General features: G+C 46.7%; 1 protein-coding gene across 3 annotated transcripts in view; it reads right to left on the bottom strand.

The window, feature by feature from the left end:
* Positions 1-12,127, bottom strand: part of CFAP54 (cilia and flagella associated protein 54) — a 736,502-nt gene that overhangs the window by 472,490 nt on the left and 251,885 nt on the right. The window lies entirely within an intron of this gene.

The following is a 12,127-nucleotide window of genomic DNA, read 5'->3' on the forward strand; positions in this document are numbered from 1 at the left end:
ACAGTTCTCAACTCTATCATACCCTAATGAAAGGGCGTTGTATGAACTGAAAAGATAGACTGTATCTGAGTTTTTTATATATATATATCTGTGTTTTTTATATATATATATACAATATGTGAAGTGATTCAGGCGGCACTCAACAGTCTGATGTCCGTTAGTAATTTATTAGCAGCAACAAGCCAACATGTTTCGGAGCTTCCTCAGACCTCAGGGCCAAATTACCAAATGTGCTCAAACATACAAACATATAAACCCAACATAATCAAGTCACAGCAGGCTCTAACCTTACTCACCTGCTCCACGGCGCGCCCGCGACTCCACCATCCCGGTCCGCTGTCGCGTCTCCCGGATGTTGTCATCTCGGCACGCCGCGTCGCAGGTGGCATCCATGGTAAACTGGACGCTATTAGATCCCGTCTGTAGAGCCACCTGTGAAATCATAACAAAAACAGATCAACGTGACATGTAGACAATACAATAACACGCATTACTGACACATTAAAAACATAAGAAAGTGAGGCAGTGTCACTACTCCAGCTCAAATCCCCTCATGCTTAAATTAGTTAAGATAAGGTAAATGCAACTACTATAGCCATAGGGCGCATACATAATAACGAATGAGAGGACCCAACTGTCTACAAGAAACATTGTAGTCCTAAATTCTCGTTGAGGCCCTTAGGGGAAATCGTACCAAGAGAAAAAATCCACCTTGGTTCCTTTTGCAGCAATAACCTATTCCTATTGCCCCCCCTCAGGGATTTGGGTACGTGATCTATTAGAATAGCCCTGATACACGCTACACTATGCTTGGCCTCAAAGCAATGCAGAGCAAAAGGCTGATCACTAAGGCCCTTATCGTAGGCCTTTTTAATGGCACTACGGTGGAGGGCAATCCTTTCCCGAACTGCCGAATGGTCTTGCCAACATAGGCCAGACCACAAGGGCAGGACAGGAGGTATATTACATGTGTAGTGGTGCACGTAAGTCTATGGCGGATTTTAATTTTGCGACCTGTGAGAGGATGGTTAAAGGTGGCCCCAGTAATGAGGGTGTTACAAGTGGCGCACCCCAAGCATCTGAAGCAACCTAACTTCTGTCTCAAAAAATGAGACTCCCTCGGTTTAGTAAGGTTAGTTACATCAAGTTTCATAACCATGTCACCCAAGTTTTTACCTCGTGTATAACATGGCATAATGCGAGTGTCTGCCAAGGATGACATTGCCTGGTCAGTCTGAATAATAGGCCACATTTGTTTGGCCTTATGCACCACCCTTTTGCTAGCTGGGGTGTATGTATTGACCCAGGCTAATCTTTTTGAGTCACTTTTACCCTTGGCTGGATTTAAGGTATGTTCACGTGGTATACTCAAAACTTTAGATTTGGCTGCCTGCAATGCTCTCACTGGATAACCTCGTTGTGCAAATTTGCTCAACATATTATCCAGGGCCACCACTGTTTCTTGGGGATCTGAAGTTACCCGTCTTACTCGCAAAAATTGCGAGTATGGTAATCCTCTTTTAAGGGCCAACGGATAAAAACTTTGATAGCTAAGGAGCATATTCCGATCCGTCGGTTTAATGTGAATGGATGTTGACACCCTTTGTGCAGAACAAGTGATGTACACATCTAAATAATTAATAGTGACCTCATCAATGATGTATACAAATTTAACTGCTTGGGCTGTCAGATTATGCTTGTCCCAAAGATCAACAAGTTCCTCCTTAGGGCCCCACCAAAATACCAGCAAATCATCTATATAGCGTTTGTAGTATACAACGTGCTGCATGACTGTTGTATTCAGGTAAAACATCTGTTTTTCCACCTGATGCATGTAGGCATTGGTGTACGATGGGGCCACAGCGGACGCCACCGCACAGCCAGCCTTTTGCAAGAAAAATACACCACTGAAAATGAAGTAGTTGCGACTCAGAACCAAGTGCAATAATTTCAAAAACACTACTAGTTCCGGACCCTTATACAACTCATTGTCCTGCAAAAAAGGATAAGCTGGTCAAAGTCCAGAGGGACTATGCACAACGACAAGTTTACCCATGGCTCGGTAATACCACTTCTAATCAAGAGCAATATTTTCGCAAACGGAGAGGTCAACCAAGACGGTACAGGGAGACAGTGCCGGGTACCAGTACGTCAGCCAGTGATTCGGAGGCAGCGTCATCATCCAACCAATCACGTGAGGCCCACATCCCTTTAGAACAGGCAGCAGGAGTGATACAGACACGGTCCAACAGGACTCCACAAACTGGAAGAGGACGAGGACGCAGCGCTCGCAACAAAACCAAAGGATCCTCTGGTCAAAATCCGCAGCGAGCTTGAAGGAACTTATTTTTAATTTATCATCTACCCCATTGTCCGATCAGGAGTATAGACTGCTAGCTAAAGGACTGTCGTTTGTGCCTGCTAGTGATCCAGATCCACTCAACTGGAAAGTTGAGGTTCATCGCCTAGGCAGGACTTTAAGGCGTAAAGAGTTCTTTAATTCCAGACCTTTGAGTGACTTTAATCAATCTATCCCGCCCCAATTACAAAAAGTTACCTCAGGTTCTAGCTTTGACCCTCCTAGTTTAAATCCATCGATCAAAACATTCTTGAGGATGTTGGAAAGGGAGGGTAACTTACCCTGTAAGGATCCATTTAGCAACATATCTAGGGGGGAGCGAATGGTGCTCAAAGGGTTATCTGACCGTACGGTCATAGTAGTCCGAAAAGCTGACAAAGGGGGGTCGATAGTGGTTCAGGACTTAACAGCTTACATTAAGGAATGCGATTGCCAGCTTAATGATCCTGTTACCTATAAAAAATTGGTTAGAGATCATACCACTGAGTATAAAAGGGAGTTAGACCAATATGTACAGGGCGTCTGTGAACAGGGGCTTATTTGTACAGAAGTCAGACAAGCGCTGAATGTTGAATTTCCTAAAGTGCCTCTTTTTTATATGGCGCCCAAGGTACACAAGTCACTAGTGGATCCCCGGGCCGGCCTATAGTGTCGGCCCGGGGTTCCTTGTACCACCCGGTATCAGTATACCTTGATGCATATCTCAACCCGTGTGTCCAAGCTATCCCGTCCTACCTTAAGGACACTACTTCACTCCTCATACAAATGCAGGATTTGGGTGATTTACCTCCACACACATTGCTCTGCAGTGCAGACGTCACTAGCCTGTACACCTGCATTCCTCATGATGCGGGTGTGGAGGCAGTGCGCTTGTTACTGCAGGACAATGAGTTGTATAAGGGTCCGGAACTAGTAGTGTTTTTGAAATTATTGCACTAGGTTCTGAGTCGCAACTACTTCATTTTCAATGGTGTATTTTTCTTGCAAAAGGCTGGCTGTGCGATGGGGTCTGCTTTGGCCCCATCGTACGCCAATGCCTACATGCATCAGGTGGAAAAACAGATGTTTTACCTGAATACAACAGTCATGCAGCACGCTGTATACTACAAACGCTATATAGATGATTTGCTGGTATTTTGGCGGGGCCCTAAGGAGGAACTTGTTGATCTTTGGGACAAGCATAATCTGACAGCCCAAGCAGTTAAACTTACATACATCATTGATGAGGTCACTATTAATTATTTAGATGTGTCCATCACTTGTTCTGCACAAAGGGTGTCAACATCCATTCACATTAAACCGACGGATCGGAATATGCTCCTTAGCTATCAAAGTTTTCATCCGTTGGCCCTTAAAAGAGGATTACCATACTTGCAATTTTTGCGAGTAAGACGGGTAACTTCAGATCCCCAAGAAACAGTGGTGGCCCTGGATAATATGTTGAGCAAATTTGCACAACGAGGTTATCCAGTGAGAGCATTGCAGGCAGCCAAATCTAAAGTTTTGAGTATACGTGAACATACCTTAAATCCAGCCAAGGGTAAAGGTGACTCAAAAAGATTAGCCTGGGTCAATACATACACCACAGCTAGCAAAAGGGTGGTGCATAAGGCCAAACAAATGTGGCCTATTATTCAGACTGACCAGGCAATGTCATCCTTGGCAGACACTCGCATTATGCCATGTTATACATGAGGTAAAAATTTGGGTGACATGGTTATGAAACTTGATGTAACTAACCTTACTAAACCGAGGGAGTCTCATTTTTTGAGACAGAAGTTAGGTTGCTTCAGATACTTGGGGTGCGCCACTTGTAACACCCTCATTACTTGGGCCACCTTTAACCACCCTCTCACAGGTCGCAAAATTAAAATCCGCCATAGACTTACGTTCACCACTACACATGTAATATACCTCCTGTCCTGCCCTTGTGGTCTGGCTTATGTTGGCAAGACCATTCGGCAGTTCAGGGAAAGGATGGCCCTCCACCGTAGTGCCATTAAAAAGGCCTACGAGAAGGGCCTTAGTGATCAGCCTTTTGCTCTGCATTGCTTTGAGGCCAAGCATAGTGTAGCGTGTAACAGGGCTATTCTAATAGATCACGCAACCAAATCCCTGAGGGGGGGGGCAATAGGAATAGGTTATTGCTGCAAAAGGAATCAAGGTGGATTTTTTCTCTTGGTACGATTTCCCCTAAGGGCCTCAACGAGAATTTAGGACTACAATGTTTCTTGTAGACAGTTGGGTCCTCTCATTAGTTATTATGTATGCGCCCTATGGCTGTAGTAGTTGCATTTACCTTATCTTAACTAATTTCAGCATGAGGGGATTTGAGCTGGAGTAGTGACACTGCCTCACTTTCTTATGTTTTTAATGTGTCAGTAATGAGTGTTATTGTATTGTCTACATGTCACGTTGATCTGTTTTTGTTATGATTTCACAGGTGGCTCTACGGACGTGATCTAATAGCGTCCAGTTTACCATGGATGCCACCTGCGATGCGGCGCGCCGAGATGACATCATCCGGGAGACGCGACAGCGGACCGGGATGGTGGAGTCGCGGGCGCGCCGTGGAGCAGGTGAGTAAGGTTAGAGCCTGCTGTTACTTGATTATGTTGGGTTTATATGTTTGTATGTTTGAGCACATTTGGTAATTTGGCCCTGAGGACGGAGGAAGCTCCGAAACATGTTGGCTTGTTGCTGCTAATAAATTACTAACGGACATCAGACTGTTGAGTGCCGCCTGAATCACTTCACGTATTGCACATTGGGTTCTATTTCCCACGAGGAGGGCACCGCAGCACATTATATCTTTTGGCCTTGAGCGCCAGACACCATATGGATAGCTATATATATATATATATATATATATATATACATACACACACACACACACACACACACACACACACACACACACACATATATATATACATACATACATACATACATACATGCACGCATACACTTGAAACTAACAAGGGGGAAAGCAGGCACAGGGCTGGATTTAATGACACCTGAGGTCCCCGGCTATTCTCAGATGTTGTTTTTTTAAGGGGCAATCACTTACAAGGCATGGTTTGCCTGTAAGTGATTGCACCTTTAAGAAAAAAGGTCTGAGATCGGCCAGCATCCCGCACCTCTGGCGATCTCGGGTGTCATTCAGCCCACAGTGTTTTAACTTTTATCCAGACTTTCTGTTGTAGTTCATACACAATAGAAGAGCATAGAGTGCTCAGAAGTATTTTAGTAATTTCACTGCACACTGACTGAGGAATAAAATAAGAATTTACTCACCGGTAATTCTATTTCTCGTAGTCCGTAGTGGATGCTGGGGACTCCGTCAGGACCATGGGGAATAGCGGCTCCGCAGGAGACAGGGCACAAAATTTAAAAGTTTGACCACTAGGTGGTGTGTACTGGCTCCTCCCCCTATGACCCTCCTCCAAGCCTCAGTTAGGATACTGTGCCCGGACGAGCGTACACAATAAGGAAAGATTTTGAATCCCGGGTAAGACTCATACCAGCCACACCAATCACACCGTACAACTTGTGATCTGAACCCAGTTAACAGTATGATAACGTAGGAGCCTCTGAAAAGATGGCTCACAACAATAAACAACCCGATTTTTTTGTAACAATAACTATGTACAAGTATTGCATACAATCCGCACTTGGGATGGGCGCCCAGCATCCACTACGGACTACGAGAAATAGAATTACCGGTGAGTAAATTCTTATTTTCTCTGACGTCCTAGTGGATGCTGGGGACTCCGTCAGGACCATGGGGATTATACCAAAGCTCCCAAACGGGCGGGAGAGTGCGGATGACTCTGCAGCACCGAATGAGAGAACTCCAGGTCCTCCTTAGCCAGGGTATCAAATTTGTAGAATTTTACAAACGTGTTCTCCCCTGACCACGTAGCTGCTCGGCAGAGTTGTAATGCCGAGACCCCTCGGGCAGCCGCCCAAGATGAGCCCACCTTCCTTGTGGAGTGGGCATTGACAGATTTAGGCTGTGGCAGGCCTGCCACAGAATGTGCCAGTTGAATTGTGCTACAAATCCAACGAGCAATCGTCTGCTTAGAAGCAGGAGCACCCAGCTTGTTGGGTGCATACAGTATAAACAGCGAGTCAGATTTTCTGACTCCAGCCGTCCTTGAAATATATATTTTCAATGCTCTGACAACGTCCAGCAACTTGGAATCCTCCAAATCGCTAGTAGCCGCAGGCACCACAATAGGCTGGTTCAGGTGAAACGCTGATACCACCTTAGGCAGAAAATGAGGACGCGTCCTCAATTCTGCCCTGTCCGAATGGAAAATCAGATATGGGCTTTTATACGATAAAGCCGCCAATTCCGACACTCTCCTGGCTGAAGCCAGGGCCAGTAGCATGGTTACTTTCCATGTAAGATATTTCAAATCTACCGATTTGAGTGGCTCAAACCAATGGGATTTGAGAAAATCCAAAACTACATTGAGATCCCACGGTGCCACTGGGGGCACAACCGGGGGCTGTATATGTAGTACTCCTTTTACAAAAGTCTGGACTTCAGGAACTGAAGCCAATTCTTTCTGGAAGAAAATCGACAGGGCCGAAATTTGAACCTTAATGGACCCTAATTTGAGGCCCATAGATAATCCTGTTTGCAGGAAATGTAGGAATCGACCCAGTTGAAATTCCTCTGTCGGGGCCTTCCTGGCCTCACACCATGCAACATATTTTCTCCAAATGCGGTGATAATGTTGTGCAGTCACCTCCTTCCTGGCTTTGACCAGGGTAGGGATGACCTCTTCCGGAATGCCTTTTTCCCTTAGGATCCGGCGTTCAACCGCCATGCCGTCAAACGCAGCCGCGGTAAGTCTTGGAATAGACACGGTCCCTGCTGAAGCAGATCCCTTCTTAGAGGTAGAGGCCACGGATCTTCCGTGAGCATCTCCTGAAGTTCCGGGTACCAAGTCCTTCTTGGCCAGTCCGGAGCCACTAGTATCGTTCTTACTCCCCTTTGCCGTATAATTCTCAGTACCTTGGGTATGAGAGGCAGAGGAGGGAACACATACACTGACTGGTACACCCATGGTGTTACCAGAGCGTCCACAGCTATTGCCTGAGGGTCTCTTGACCTGGCGCAATACCTGTCCAGTTTTTTGTTGAGGCGGGACGCCATCATGTCCACCATTGGTCTTTCCCAATGGACTACAATCATGTGGAAGACTTCTGGATGAAGTCCCCACTCTCCCGGGTGAAGATCGTGTCTGCTGAGGAAGTCTGCTTCCCAGTTGTCCACTCCCGGGATGAACACTGCTGACAGTGCTATCACATGATTGACCACACGCCCTGGAAGTTTCTTCCTTGTGTGACCGCTCCCCAGCCTCTCAGGCTGGCATCCGTGGTCACTAGGACCCAGTTCTGTATGCCGAATCTGCGGCCCTCTAACAGATGAGCACTCTGCAACCACCATAGCAGAGAGACCCTTGTCCTTGTCGACAATTTTATCCGCTGATGCATCTGCAGATGCGATCCGGACCATTTGTCTAGCAGATCCCACTGAAAAATTTGTGCATGGAATCTGCAGAATGGAATCGCTTCGTAAGAAGCCACCATTTTCCCCAGGACTCTTGTGCATTGATGCACAGACACTGTCCCTGGTTTTAGGAGGTTCCTGACGAGTTCGGATAACTCCCTGGCTTTCTCCTCCGGAAGAAATACCTTTTTCTGAACCGTGTCCAGAATCATCCCTAGGAACAGCAGACGTGTCGTCGGGATCAGTTGGGATTTTGGAAAATTCAGAATCCACCCGTGCTGTTGGAGCACTACTTGAGTTAGTGCTACTCCGACCTCCAGCTGTTCTCTGGATCTTGCCCTTATCAGGAGATCGTCCAAGTAAGGGATAATTAATACGCCTTCTCTTCGAAGAAGGATCATCATTTCGGCCATTACCTTGGTAAAGACCCTGGGTGCCGTGGACAATCCAAACGGCAGCGTCTGAAACTGATAATGACAGTTTTGTACCACGAACCTGAGGTACCCTTGGTGTGAAGGGCAAATTGGGACATGAAGGTAAGCATCCTTGATGTCCAAGGACACCATAAAATCCCCTTCTTCCAGATTCGCTATCACTGCTCTGAGTGACTCCATCTTGAACTTGAATTTTTGTATGTACAGGTTCAAAGATTTCAGATTTAGAATAGGTCTTACCGAGCCGTCCGGCTTCGGTACCACAAATAGCGTGGAGTAATACCCCTTTCCCTGTTGTAGAAGGGGTACCTTGATTATCACCTGCTGAGAATACAGCTTGTGAATGGCTTCCAATACCGTCGCCCTGTCTGAGGGAGACGTTGGCAAAGCAGATTTTAGGAACCGGCGAGGGGGAGACTTCTCGAATTCCAACCTGTAACCCTGAGATACTACCTGCAGGATCCAGGGGTCCACCTGCGAGTGAGCCCACTGTGCGCTGAAATTCTTGAGGCGACCCCCCACCGCCCCTGAGTCCGCTTGTAAGGTCCCAGCGTCATGCTGAGGCCTTTGCAGAAGCCGGGGAGGACTTCTGCTCCTGGGAAGGGGCTGCTTGCTGCAGTCTCTTACCCTTTCCTTTGCCTCGGGGCAAATATGAATGTCCTTTTGCTCGCTTGTTCTTATAGGAACGAAAGGACTGCGGCTGAAAAGACTGAGTCTTTTTCTGCTGGGAGGGGACTTGAGGTAAAAAGGTGGACTTCCCGGCTGTTGCCGTGGCTACCAAATCCGATAGACCGACCCCAAATAATTCCTCCCCTTTATACGGCAATACTTCCATATGCCGTTTGGAATCCGCATCGCCTGACCACTGTCGTGTCCATAGACTTCTTCTGGCAGATATGGACATCGCACTTACTCTTGATGCCAGAGTGCAGATATCCCTCTGAGCATCTCGCATATAAAGGAATGCATCCTTTAATTGCTCTATAGTTAATAAAATACTGTCCCTATCCAGGGTATCAATATTTTCAGTCAGGGAATCCGACCAAGCCACCCCAGCACTGCACATCCAGGCTGAGGCGATTGCTGGTCGCAGTATAACACCAGTATGTGTGTATATACTTTTTAGAGTATTTTCCAGCCTCCTATCAGCTGGATCCTTGAGGGCGGCCGTATCAGGAGACGGTAACGCCACTTGTTTGGATAAACGTGTGAGCGCCTTGTCCACCCTAGGGGGTGTTTCCCAGCGCGCCCTAACCTCTGGCGGGAAAGGGTATAACGCCAATAACTTCTTTGAAATTAGCAGTTTTTTATCAGGGGTAACCCACGCTTCATCACACACGTCATTCAATTCCTCTGATTCAGGAAAAACTACAGGTAGTTTTTTCAGACCCCACATAATACCCCTTTTTGTGGTACTTGCAGTATCAGAGATATGCAAAGCCTCCTTCATTGCCGTGATCATATAACGTGTGGCCCTACTGGAAAATACGTTCGTTTCTTCACCGTCGACACTAGATTCGGTGTCCGTGTCTGGGTCTATGTCGACCGACTGAGGCAAAGGGCGTTTTACAGCCCCTGACGGTGTTTGAGACGCCTGTACAGGTACTAACTGGTTTGCCGGTCGTCTCATGTCGTCAACCGACTTTTGCAGCGTGCTGACATTATCACGTAATTCCATAAACAAAGCCATCCATTCCGGTGTCGACTCCCTAGGGGGTGACATCACCATTACCGGCAATTGCTCCGCCTCCACACCAACATCGTCCTCATACATGTCGACACACACGTACCGACACACAGCAGACACACAGGGAATGCTCTGATAGAAGACAGGACCCCACTAGCCCTTTGGGGAGACAGAGGGAGAGTTTGCCAGCACACACCAAAGCGCTATAATTATATAGGAACAACCTTATATAAGTGTTGTTTCCTTATAGCTGCTTAAATATATATAATATCGCCAAAAAATGCCCCCCCTCTCTGTTTTTTACCCTGTTTCTGTAGTGCAGTGCAGGGGAGAGCCTGGGAGCCTTCCTAGCAGCGGAGCTGTGTAGGAAAATGGCGCTGTGTGCTGAGGAGATAGGCCCCGCCCCCTATTCCGGTGGGCTCTTCTCCCGGTTTTTTTGAGACCTGGCAGGGGTGAAATACATCCATATAGCCTCATGGACTATATGTGATGTATTCTTTTTAGCCAGAAAGGTATTAACATTGCTGCCCAGGGCGCCCTCCCAGCGCCCTGCACCCTCAGTGACCGCCGGTGTGAAGTGTGCCTGAGCGCAATGGCGCACAGCTGCAGTGCTGTGCGCTACCTCATGAAGACTGAAAAGCCTTCAGCCGACGATTTCTGGACCTCTTCTTACTTCGGCATCTGCAAGGGGGTCGGCGGCGCGGCTCCGGTGACCCATCCAGGCTGTACCTGTGATCGTCCCTCTGGAGCTAGTGTGCAGTAGCCTAAGAAGCAAATCCATCCTGCACGCAGGTGAGTTTACTTCTTCTCCCCTAGGTCCCTCGTTGCAGTGAGCCTGTTGCCAGCAGGACTCACTGAAAATAATAAAACTATCAAAACTTTTACTCTAAGCAGCTCTTTATGAGAGCCACCTAGATTGCACCCTGCTCGGACGGGCACAAAAACCTAACTGAGGCTTGGAGGAGGGTCATAGGGGGAGGAGCCAGTACACACCACCTAGTGGTCAAACTTTTAAATTTTGTGCCCTGTCTCCTGCGGAGCCGCTATTCCCCATGGTCCTGACGGAGTCCCCAGCATCCACTAGGACGTCAGAGAAACATAAGGATAAATTTACTGAACAGCGGCTTTGTAACATAGTAACATAGTTTCTGAGGTTGAAAAAAGACAATTTGTCCATCAAGTTCATCCTATGGGCCTAATGGGCAAAACCATGTGCACTGCAGGGAGGACAGATGTAACATGTGAAACAAAATACCCGGCACAGAAACAAAATAACCCCCCAAAATCTAACTCTCTCTTCACATGTTATATCTGCCCCCCCCCCCCCTGCAGTGCACATGGTTTTGCCAATTAGCTAACAAATTTGCTGCTGCGATCAGATCTGAATTAGGTCCTATTAGTGGTCTCCTACACTGTATTATTTTTAGGACTAATTTTAACTGTTGTGCATGTCGAGCGTTTTATTCCTCTTTTTTTAACTATACTTTGTTATCTACCCACCATAACCCTGTATATCCTTATCCATTAGGAATTTATTTAGCCCGTTCTTAAAAGTAATGACCATGGCCATTACTACTCTCTCAGGCAGGGAATTCAAAATACGTATTGACCGTACTGTGAAGAAACCTTTCCGTCTCAGTGTGCAAGATCTCCTCTCCTCTAACATAAGCGGGTATCCATGTGTCCTTTGTGATGATCTTACCAAACACAAATCCCCTGCAAGCTCTATGTATTAACCCCTGATCTATTTGTATATGTTAATCATGTTCCCTCTTAATCTCCTCTTTTCCAGTGTGAACATGCCTAGTCTTGAAGCCTTTCCTCGTATTCTAATGTCTCCATCCCCTTAATCAATTTGGTCGCCCATCTCTGAACCTATTCTAGTTCCAGGATATCCTTTCTGTAGTATGGTGCCTAAAATTGTGCACAGTATTTGAGATGTGGCCTCACTAGTGATTTATATAATGGGAGTATAACACCCTCATCCCTTGCATCAATTCCCCACTTTATGCATGCTAATACCTTGTTTGCCTTCTTTGGTGCAATCCTACTTTGGGTACTACTGCGAAGTTTGTTATCAATGTGAACACCTAAGTCTTTTTTCAGTACATAACCCCCTG

This window comes from Pseudophryne corroboree, chromosome 6, assembly GCF_028390025.1.
Source record: "Pseudophryne corroboree isolate aPseCor3 chromosome 6, aPseCor3.hap2, whole genome shotgun sequence".
In the NCBI taxonomy this organism is placed as follows: Eukaryota; Metazoa; Chordata; class Amphibia; order Anura; family Myobatrachidae; genus Pseudophryne; species Pseudophryne corroboree.